This window comes from Gallinula chloropus (genome assembly GCF_964237585.1).
Source record: "Gallinula chloropus genome assembly, chromosome: 18".
NCBI lineage: Eukaryota > Metazoa > Chordata > Aves > Gruiformes > Rallidae > Gallinula > Gallinula chloropus.
In genome coordinates, this window is record NC_140103.1 from 7757214 (window position 1) to 7769644 (window position 12431).

Below are 12431 nucleotides of genomic sequence, written 5' to 3' on the forward strand. Positions count from 1 at the left end.
AGGGGTTACGGGTGCTCTCTGCGCACTGGGCATTGCATGCTGGCAGGGATTAGACCGCCATCTGCTCGGTACGGTGCACATCACAGTGTCGGTACCTGAAGCTGGGATGCTGCTGGAGCTCCTGCTGACTTCCTTGAGTCCTGCAGAATAATGTTTTTGTCACTGGAGCCTCTGTTGTGTGGTTAATGGACAAGTCTGGAAAGAGCTGATGGATTTAGGGAGGAGAGGTGTTTAAGGGTCAGATAGGAAAAGCAGCTGAAGAATCCGTACTTTGGGCTGATACTTATAGCTCCCTGAGGAACACAGGCCAAGCACACAACAGCTGGTGGAGGGAAACTGTGTTGATGCTGTGGGAACAAAAATGTTGTCTAGTCTGCAGTCCAGGCAGGAGGAGATAGAAAACAAAGATGAAAAATAGGAGGAAGCTTCCTAGAGCTGCTTTGGTCCAAGAATATTATACCAAGAATAAAATGTCCAAGAATAGCTGTCTGTCATTGTAAACAGTCACATTAGACAGGATGGATAACTTCAGGCTATGTCTTCATGAGAACAGTAGACTCTAAATACCCTTCTTCCTTTGGCAACTCCTTCCAAACACCTTTGGTTTCACAGGGATAAGCCAGCTAGCTGTATTCCTGTTCTGCCTTTGTTTTACCACTCACAGTGTGTTACTTATCTAGCTGGCTATTTATTATCCTGTTCCACAGCTGCAGTTGAGGAAGGTCTGTTTATTCCTTTTCCACAGCAGTGTCTCTCTCTCCGGCAGCTCTGACCAGCCGTCAGGTGCCCCGGGGAATGGCAAAGCAGAATTAATTAATCATGACCAGTGATGGAGGTGCTTTTCAGATTTGGATTTGGCTAGCTGAATGCTAGCAGGATCTTTCTGGGAGTCAGGCTACTGAAGAAACAAATGTGATGCCTGCTCTGGATTGTTTTCAGAGTTGTTCTGGGAGGCTGCAGAGGCACCTAGGGTCTATGAAGCAGTGGGGGAAACCTAGCAGTAGTGTGCATACTGGTGGAGGGGACTGCTTGCTCCCTTTGGCAGGATGCCATGCAGATGAAACTGTAAACTACAGATTAGCATGTCCTGTCCTGTTCCCAGCCTACAGAAGTGTGATTCTTCTTCTGAATGTCCCTTTTGGAGCAGAAGGAGTTGTGATGGCGCCTGGCACACACCAAACTGGAAGTCACCCCTTCAGCATGCCTACAAGTGATGGCAATGCTGGCCAACTGCACAGGTTGTGCTGAAGCAGCAGTGTTTGTTTTACAAATAGCTCCAAATTCTCCCAGACCCCCTTCCCTCCCTTTGTAGAGACTAGTTGAGCATGTGCTATTCCTCCTGGTCACTGATTTCCTCCTGGCAATGGAGAAAGGTCAAGTGTCCATGCCAATTCTTTTTGATCTGTCAGCAGCCTTCAAATCCTCTGGCAATGAAGGAGTAATGATTTGCAGTGTCTGGCATGGATGGGCAATCTCTCGCTGCAGGAGCATTCCTCCGTTCCAAAGAGACTCCTCTTTGGAGTAATGAAGCACTTCCCTCAAGGACGCTTCCAGGGGGTAATGCGGTGCTCAGTTGCACTGTTGCTGTCAGAGGGATGGGGCTACAATATTACTGATGTGCTGATGACAAAGGGGTATGATCAACATTGAAGTAAATAATCTGCAATTTTCAAGATTTGTCACCCTCAGACGTCTTTTTCTGCCTTTGACTTGTTCCATCCAACACCAAAACAAATCGAGGTGCTTTCCTCCCTTCCCACCCCAGAGATGAGGCCACACGTGCAGAAATGTCAGCTGGGATGGAGCCATTTGTGGGGCGGGGAGGTGGAAACGTCAGCTTTTAATGGAAGTCTTAGACTACAGCAGTACTCACTGTTAGCAGAAAGCTGTAATCCGTAGTGACAGGCCAGCTGGAGCAGCAGTAGATACCCAGGCAAATCTGCATGCAGAGGTGCACTTGGAGCAGCTGCGTGGGGGGGACTCAGAGTTCAGTGCTATGCCTGGCAGTAGAGGCATGTCCCTTTAAGAGAAAAAGCAGACAGAAAAGTCTCCCATTACTTGAAATAAACCTCCAAAGCTGGAGGATGCTTCTCCTTATCATCCCCGTTGCACCAGCCCCATGCTCACCCTTGCAAAGCCTGTTGGGGTCAGGACTGATCCCTGTCAGGACTGACCCCCCATTTGGGGAGGGCTGCCCCCCTGCCATGGGAAGGAAAGTCTTTAAACTTTCTTTTAGGGTGGTGAAATGGAGGAGAAGGAACACAAGGTGGTCATGCTTAGCCACCCTTTGCCTCCTGGTCCCTCCACCATCCCTCCAGCCTGGCATCATGGCCCTACCTGTGTATAGATCGTTCCCTGTGCATGGGCTTAAAATGGACTCTGTCCTCTCAGCCCTGCAAGCAGGCGCTGGCAGCACTACAGCGCTCAGCACCGAGACCCGCTGCCCTCAATCTCTTATCGAACCACAGCGAATGCGCAGGAGCCGTCGGGGACATTTTCATCCATGAAATGAAGAATCAATAGAGCTGCCTCATTACAGGCTCTGCTCTGCGCTGCCGTCCTCCCCTTCCCTTCTGCCACTCGCTTTGCCCTTCTTTTCAACCTGCTTTCGCCCATCACCTACACAGGCTCAGTGGCACTAATTCAGGGGCAGCAATTCCCCTCTGCTAAACACAGGGGAGCGAAAGTATCCTTTAAAAGAAGCAAAAAAAATGAAAATCAGGTGGATCCAAGAAGGAGGTGGAATATATCTTTTAAAGTACCTAAATGGTTTGGAAGCTAAAGGCCCCAGGAGGTCAATGGTATACAGACATTTAAATCCCTGATGCTCATGAAAACATTACACACAAATTCCACCCTTGGAGAATCTACATTTTATTTATTTCTTCTTTTTTTTTTCTTTTTTTTTTTTTTTAACAAGCAGAGAACTTGTTTTTTTAGTGTGCAGAGGGGAGTGGAGCTGTGCTCTGCAGTCATTGAGCTGACAGAGCTGCTTGGAAAATGGACATGTTTTATTTCCTTGGGAAATCCTCGCTGTTTGATTTGTGGTTCGTTGGGTTGTTGTTTGGGTTTTATTTTTTTAAGCTCCAGTTTGAATGAGAACCATGCTCCCACAAAGCTCTTATGGCCTAAAAATTGAAAAGCAATAATAATTAGAGACCATCAATAGCTTCTCTTTCTGTGGTGATGAGGCACCGAGAGGCTATGGGAAATATTTAGCATTGTATAATGATAACACAGATAATAAATAAAATAACATCAAATATTTTATGCAATATATAGTATAGTTAAAAATATATAAATACAATGCAGAATATGTAAAGGTGTCAAAACAAATTAATTGAAACAACACAAAAATAATGTGTTTATCTCCTCAAAATGAAGCATTTCAGAATAACTGAAATGAGGAGAGAAAATCAAAATGATTTGTTTTGACACTTTAAACATAAAAAAGTTTGTCAAAGTTGACACATTCCCATGCAACGTTTCGATTTCAAGAGAGCTGCGTTTTCCTGCGAAAAACTGTTCTGTCAAAATTTTTTGACCAGCTCTACTTACAGTCTATCTAAACAGACAAGCATCACAGCCAAGACTCTCAAACGCTCCAGGTGGTCAGAAGATGGATTTAGCACAGAGCAGAACAGTCTCAAAGAAGGAAATAAATAAAACTCACAGCGAGAGGTGGCCTGAAACTTGGGTACCAAACTGCTTTAATGTTTGAGATGCTCAGACCTGAGTGGTTTTGGATTTTAATCCTAGCAAGGGCTGCGTTCCTTTAAGGTTTTAGCAAATCTGTGTTGCAGGGCTGGAGCGCTGATGAAAGAAGCTGTTTGTGATGGTGAGATGCCAGGGCAGATTCTCAGCATCCTCTGGGCTTTTTCAGTTCTTGGCATTGTTTGAGGTCTAGCTAGTAACAGCCCACTGTGTTTGACAGATTAATACTGGGAAGTATGAGGTGGCTTTATTTTCCACACCTTGTTCTGTCTCAGCAGAAAAGGCAGGCTCAGGATTTGGGGAATATCTGAATTACAGTGTGGTGGGTGGATTGGCTTGGGATACAAGGCTGGGGAGAACAGCTTTGGCCAGGAGTTCTCCCACCTTCCTGATACACGGATTTTAAATCTTCTCATTACATAAATGCAGTTTCAGGTTAATTTGAGCTTCTAATTTAATATGCTCTTCCAAATTAAGAGTTAATATGATATTTGATTATCATTTTGCGATGAGATCCAACCTAAGGTTCATTGACTTCAATAGACCTTCCAGCAGAACCTGCAACTACAGAGCCTGTGTAGATGCATGCTGAGAGCAGGAGACCTACACAGGATTTCTGGTCCCTCTTCCCTCCCCTCTTCAGCTGCCCCTGGTTCCCTTGGCTTCACCCAGCATGAATGGTGGCAGAACCTGGTACCCAGAGGAAGCAGCTAAGTTAAATGGTGCTTTTCATCCTGTCACTGTCCAAGCAGCAGGAGCTGTCCCAGAAGAAGCAATGGCCTGTGGATGTTGACTCCTTCTGCTTCTCCAGTAAGAGCTGAGGAACATAAAAGACCCAGGCCAAGAGCTAAGCTCCTTTCTGAGGGACAGGAAAACCAGGGAGATAAATCATTTTCAAGCATCAGCTCCCTAGCACACCAGAATAAGCAGAGCGATCTTGCATTTCCCAGACCCTCTGGAGTGGGATCACTCCACGTGGCTGTGGTGGTGATGTCCCTGCCCATAAGTGAACTACAGAACAACAGAAATATTGCAAAGAATGTCAGGTGTGGGATAACAGTTGATCTTTTGGATTGAACATTATATTATTGCTCTTCAGGGCAGTTTTGGCATTGATTTTTTTACCTTCAAACTCTTCGCTTACAGATCTAAATCGTTGCGATGGAATACATTAGAAAGGCAAGGCTGGCACACAGGCTGGAATAGGTGTGAAAGCCAGAACTGGGGTTTCTGGCCTCTGACACAAGCCTCTTTTAACTTTGTTTTCAGATTACTGTCCTGGAATTTTCAGTAAAAATTGTAAGGAATAGTGTGATTTTTGTTCAGTTTATTGTGTGTGGTTTGCAGGTGTTTATTGTTCCAGAATGCAAGAAAAGTATTCAATTAATTTGGACATTTCCTTTTATGCATAAATTGCAACATCTATTTTGGCTCAGTCAAAACATACTGTTTAAGAAAACACTTCATTTTGATTTTTAATGTATATTACTCAACATGTAATGAAAAACAAAACACAATCTTGAACCGATCCTTTCCAAACGGAACACTCGACACATTCTGTTCCAAAGAAAAGCTGACTTTATCAAAACGCTCGTTTTTTTCCCCCTTAAATCAACAAATTCCTACCAAGTGTTTTGCCTCTGATGAATTGGCATTTTTCTGACATAAAATGAGCAATCCAAAAAAAAAAATTCGAAGCAGCTCTGTGGCAAGCCTCAGCTAATTCTGGAGTAACATGAAGGTGCGTAGGAAGGGTACTGCAAGGAGACGCAGCTTTGAGCTGAGACTTAAGAGATTTGGGTTGTATTCCTGAAGCAGTTGTAAACTGATCTGGGACAAACCATGAATCTACGTCGTGTCTCAATTCCCGTTCTGCAGAATGGGAAAAAACCCACCACTTCCCAATCTCCTAAAGCTGCTGCAAGGATAAAAAACTTATTAACACTTATGAGATTACTGGGCTTTGATATGAGGTGTAGAACTACTGAGGAAGACAGAAGACAGAGCTGCATTTGTGTGTAACTTAGAATGAAATTATGGGGAAGTGGACTAGCTTGGACAATAATTTAATAATAGTAGGAATAATTTCAAGTTCAGGGCAGTGTTTAATAGAAATCACTGCTCACCACCCACCATATTTTTTTTTTTAATAAGCAGCTCAGAAAAGTGCAATTTATCATTATTATTATTATCATCTATATTCATTCTATCTCTGCCACTTCACAAATGAGAGGAGATCCTCACAAACATCTACAAAGCTAGCTCATTATCCAGCCTCCCTATTTATAACTCTCATTTATGACAATAGCTATCAAAATCTTGCCAACAGTAGGGCTGCTGGTGTGCTGACACCGCTGCTCCGCAGCCCGCCGAGCGGTATTATCTCACTGTTCCCTCGCGTTCCCCCATCTGTCCCTGGCCATCTGGTGTCCTTGCTCTTCTAATTAGATTGTAAGCTTTTTGGGGCACGGACCGCCTTTCTGGTCTCTGTTTGTACAGCACCTAGCACGATACCGTTCCGGTCTCAGAATCGGCAGGACTGGCTTTAAAATGGGATACTTCACCACATACCTGTGTGCACGTGGAGAAGATCCTCTTAATTCAGTCCCCAGACTTCCTGGCTGACTCCCCCTTCCCAGAAGAGCCCTGAACCAAGTGTCTCTGGATCCTGGATTTCAGAGGGGTGGCTTTGGCACCTTGGCTAGTAGATTTATGATGAGGACTAATGGCATTTTATTCCCTCAGTGTAGCACCAACAGATGTGACTTGATGGAGGTTGCATGCTTGCCACATTTCTTCAGTTTCAAGCCACTTTTCCTCATCACAATAACACCAGTAGTTTATAATTAGCTTAAGTGCAGGGACAAATGAGCTGAAAACAGGTACCTGGTTGTTACCAGTGTGATTCTCGCCTTGCTATAGGCAGGGAGTGATTAGAGGTTTTGCACCAAACCTGGTCCCTTTAGGCTGCTGGTTGAACTGCATTAATAACGAAGGGTTTGTAGGGTGGTTTTGGTTCACTGAATATTCTGACAGGTTGTAAGCAAAGTGTTGACAAACTGAAAAGAAAAAAAAACCCATGACCCTTTTCTCCTCTAAGTCATTTGGGGTCAAAAGAAATACTTTTATCACTGTTCCCTCTTAAGAGGCTGGAAAGACAAATGGAAAGGAGAAAAAGAAAAAGCTCTGGTTGTTTCAAAGTGAGTTTTGGAAATGTTTCCCCTTGGTGCTCTCACAATCAAAACACTGACATCTCCCAATCATTGTTTTTTCAGCATGAACAATTTGGCAAAAGTGAAGAGAATTGGTGGACTCTGTGTGTATTTCAGAAAGGTATTTCTCATTCTCCCTCCTTGCCTTTCCTCATTCAAAAATGTTTCAGCTGATCAACAGCCCTCAGGTCTAACAACCTATGCATATTTTAAACTGAAGTGCAAATTTAGGCACTGATCAGTGCAAAATTATCAAGGTTTAGGGAGAGATTCACCCATCACTGCCCAAAATGGAGAAATCCCACTTCTGTACAGAAAAAGCTATACAATTATTTGGGATTTTACAATCAGTTGGGATTTTACAATGTTGCATACCACAGCCATCCAGTAAGTCAGAGCCTCTGCTGTATTGCAGCTCCATCTCTGGCTCCAGTCAGATATCAGCCTCTGTAGTTTGAGCTATAAAGACATGCAGGTCAGAAGTGGCCAGATTCTGTTTTCCCAGGGCTCAGGTTATCCACAGAAGTTTGTGTGACTTAACAAACACCGACAGATTCACTTCCCCATCCTTTTCCATCCATGTTCCCTGTTTTCCCCTGGCCCTGACACAGAAAAGATGTCCTAAAGATGCAGGGACAGTAGTTACCTGTCTAGCAGGAATATGAGTGCACTGTTAACTCAAAGCAGGTGTGGTTGAATAAAATCTGGAAGAGCATCTCTGGTACTTAAAATTAAGGATACACTTAAGCTGTTTGCTGAAATGAGGTCAGGTGTTTGTCACTTTACAGGGTCGAGCTCTAAACTAACGTAAGCTGTTTCATCTCTCCCTTGGCACTTCAGTCCTTTACTAATTTATCAGCATCCTAAAGCAGTGTGTGAAGTTGCTGCAGAAGAGAAGTGTTTCAGATACAAATAGCAATTGTTAGCCTCTTCCCTCTGGTAAATGGCAGCAGGCAGAAACCTCTCTCAACCTGCCAAGCACCAAATGTGGGACACAAGAAAGAATTATTGGTGCATGAAGATTAAAGAGATAGAGGACTTATTTCTTTACTGCAAATAATGTGTTCAGTAATTTCTCTTTCCTGAGTCTGCATTTTTGATGGAAATAGTTTACAACAATGAGCACGAGAAAACAGAAGGGATGTGTGCAAGATCAATTTGAATCTAATAGAAGGGATAAATGAAAGGTACAGAGGTTAGAAGAAAGGTAGAAAAATCCCAGGAGGCAGAGGAGTAGCGGAGTGTTTACAGCAAGCAATGGAGAGTCAGAGCTCCTGCATTCTGCCTTCCCATTTACAGCAGTGATCTGGAGCTACACAGCCTCCCTGTATCAAACAGACCTTGCAATATCACTTTGTACAAAATCTATCACTCTGAGCTATCCCACTGTATAAAAATTGCCTTTTAAGTGGCTAAGTAGACACCCAGCTTTATTCCTTTCTTCTTATTTCAAGAAACAATGGGAGTAACAGCACTTGCCTGCCTTACTAGAGTGCTGAGAGCTTTAATTAATGTCTCTAATTCAATTTGAACTCCTTGGATAAAAGGCACTGCCTTGTGACAGCAAAGGTATTGCCTAAAATAGAATATAATTAACACACAGATATCAATCACGATGAAATTAAGTGTACATTCAAATACAACTTGCACTTTACAGAAAGTACTTGCCTATTTTTCCTCCAAGAATCTTGAAGACTCATAAGACAAGGAGCATTTAATGTTCCAGGCTGAATTCAGATTTAGAATAAGGCCATCTCAAACCACCAAATGAACCAAAAGGGGTTGGAACAGAAATCTCCCTTTGCACTGATGGATGTGCCTTCATGATGGATGATGCTGGAAACTGACTGCAGCGTGCCTCAGAATCAGTACATCTAACACTTTCTTCTCCCAGTGCTTATTCAGTCTGAACTTTTTCCTGTGTCTTAGCCCACCTGGTGATCATGTTTATTAAGAGCTGTAATAATTGCATGATCATGTTGGTTGACATGAATCAGGAAGACCCCCAATTGCTGCGTTGCTCTGTAGTGCTCCTGAGTGGAAATGGGCTTTGTAGCTTGGACTGCAATGAACCACATTGAGCTTGTAGTTATTCCTGGGTCCCCTACCCAAAGGCTATCTATATACTTGGAGACATTGCCTCACTGCCCCTTCTCCCCTGTCCCCTTTGCAAAATCCTCAGCACATATCTTACACCAGTGAAGCTCCACAATGCCACATAACAAATTAATTTCAGATTCAAACTTGTTAGGAGTTAGATTGAATGCACCTCACAATATTGCCTTAGATGCAAAATAATCCCACTTTAGTAAGCTTTATAGCTTCCATGGGGACCAGCCCCGCGGTGTGTATTAATCTTTAATGTGAAACAACATCTCTACAGCAGCTACAGGGGGGAAAAAGATACTACTAAAAAATTAAAGTTGATGGTGTGATAGTTGTCTAGACCCAATTGCGCTCTACCATCCTCCATTGCCTCAGGCACCACTCCCTGCTCTCAGCACCAATACAACCAGCTTCCAGACTGGAGATGAGTCCATTTCTTCTAGTGATCTCCAGGCATGTTTTCCCCATGTCTTAACCCTTGGTTAAGCGCCGTCACAACTGTAATTATCCCAACTCTTAACTTTGACCTAAAAGAAAAGTAAAGGAGGATGAAGAGTTGCGTGGGGGGAATTAGTGAATATCTCCTCCCTTTTATAAGCTGATATTTCCCCAATGTATGATGCTTGCACGTGGGAGGACATGCTGGGATTTCTCTGAAACCCATTTGATTTGGCTCTTCTCATGTTTCAGTTCTCACTTGTACTGTGCTGGGAACTGGAGGTGAGCTATCACTCCACTTTGGTAGACTGAATCTCTGTTCCTCTCTTTGCAATAGAAATTCGGTAGAAAGTGGAATGTGTAAAGGGAAAATGATCTGGGCTGGCTGATGAAGGAATTAGTTATGGACGAGCTTAAAGAGCAGACAACCAAGCGAGTTTGAACAATGTGTACAGAGCAAATTATCTTTATCAGCAGCAAATCTGCATACCCCTCTAATGGCAAATACGCTGATTTTGCAGCTCTTGCTGTGATGGGACAGTGCAGTAGGTCTGCAAAGTGCAGCGAGGCAGAGAAGTAGCCTGGATGGAGAAGCAGGAGAAATGAACTCCTGAACTGGAATTTGGAAATGCTGAGGGTGGGATGGAGCTGGGACTGTTTCCCAGTAGTCACCTTGGGTTCATGACCACCATGAGTGGAAGCAGAGATGTACTGTAGCCCACTTGGAATATGATGCTCTATTCCCCTCAGTGCAGAGCTAGAAACTCCCCAGTTTGACTCTGCAAAGCAGAACCAGTCATTTCTGAGAGGCAAGGGACTGAAGCAGCGACAACTGCCTCATTTACGGGTGAAGCAGGAGTCAGCGGTGAAGACTAATATTAAATGCATGTCTCCAGAACAGGCACAGCCTCCTCAGTCAGGAGCTACAGGTACCATTATGTTTAATAACAGTAATATTCTACCCACAATTGGAAAGAAGTTTCTATGTGCCCAACAGAAAAAGCTCACATTCGCTGACTTGCCCGTGCTTAATTTGTTTCCTTTCCTTATGTAGTGCAACAGCTGACTGTCATTTTAACCAGACTTACACAACTCCGTTTTGTCAAGTGCTGCTGAGCTCACTGCAGCTCCCCAGACACATGCTGTGCACACGTGCAGACTCCCACACACTCCGGCGCGCACACACGCTCGGCGCTTGTGCTCCCCGTCGCACTCCCAGGTTCAATCCACCCGCGCAGGAGACATGCACGCTCGCTGCCATGGGCTGTGGCTTTGCTGTGCAAAAACATGGTGACAAGCTCCCAGAGCAGGGACACAGCCACGCCGAGCACAAATGCTGATGCCCTCTGGTCTGAACTGCGCTGCTGGTGCCAGCCAGGGGCTCTGGTTCACGCTCAGTACTGCACTCATGCATGGCATCTCCAGCACACCTTGGTGTGGCCTCTCCTACACTGTTAGCAAAACCTTTTCTTTCTGGGAGTTACAAACTTTTAGAATGTGCATGGTGGGATCATCAAAAGCAGAAGGGCTTCTGGAGATGTACAAATAAGCCTGACATTAAATGTCACTGTAGCAGACCTATGCATAGCCTAATTCCTCCTGCTTTAGAGTTGCTACAGTCCCTCTGCACTATATGCTGCAGAAATAGGGGAGTACCACCTGTCCTGAGGACAACTTTTGGCCAGGTTTTGTGCTCCCAGAGGAGTGGATGGAGCCTCAAGATAGTTCTGCCTGCCCGGACATGCCCATGGTGTTGGCATGTCCTCCACAGAACTCAGCAAGGAAGCCAGATGGACAGGAGGTGGGCAGGAGGAGGAATACGTCCTGCGTATGGAGAGGCCTTTCTCAGAGCAGCATCAGCAACTCCCGGTGATGCGGAGCACCACCCAGCATGCTGAGCTGTCGCTGCTGCAGCCATGTTGCTCGTAGGGAGCTGGAGGGGAGGGGGTGCATGCCGGGCACAGGGTGCCAGCTAAGCAAGCCTCTCACCTTCTACCAATGGAGCTCATGGCTTCGTTCAGAGAGAGGCACCACGCCAACAGTGTGACTGCGGAGGCGGATGATCTAATGGCTGAAACGCTGGAAATGGGAGGCAGGAGACGAGGGCTTTCTTCCAGCTGTATCCATGGCTTGCTGCGTAACCTTTGGCAAGGCATTTCACCCCTCTGTTTCCCTTCCCACTCATCATATGTCTTGTCTGTTAAGCCGTTAAACACATAGGGGAGAGGAGCTGGCTCGTAGCGGGGCTGTCCACAGCCATCATTTGCCCGGGGGGGGGTGCAGCGGGACAGCCGCTCTCCCATCATGTGAGCGACAGTGTGCCCTGCACCAGGTGGTGTGAAGCATCCCCTTAAGCTGCCTAGTAAATCTCCTACACTGAATATGCATGTTCAGTATGTTGCCCTGCAGAGCCTTGATCTTGGGAAGCGCCTTGAGGTCCTACAGTAATCAAAATACTGAGAGTCCCCCTCCACGAGACACACACCTCCCAAACATCCAGGCAGGAAAGCAGGTTGAAGTGATTTTTATCTTTCAAAGTTTGGCAGGGTTTCATAGTCGTGTGTCTGTCTGTCTGTGTGTGTGAGTGTGTGTCCGTGTGTCCACGTGTGCTCATCACTGAAGCCTGGGTAATTATTTTGTTTTATTTCTTTTTTTGGCAACACTTTAAAGTAAAGAGCTGGGTCTTTATAGATTGCTCAGGTTGCATGGAGTATGGATTACAGATCATCAGAGAGACATGAAAGCAGAAGACATGTTTCTCTGGCACGGCATTAAAGGGACAATAAAGGGGTAATTGTAGCCTAGGGTGCGGCCACCTTCTGCGCCCAGCCTTCACTCGCCTCTGCGGCACTGCAGAGAACTTCATGAGGGGAATGATGGAAATGATGTTTCAGGTCAGGACCTGGTTTTTTCAAAGGTGATATATGCTCAGGAGGTTAAAGGCACCACTTAGGTACATGA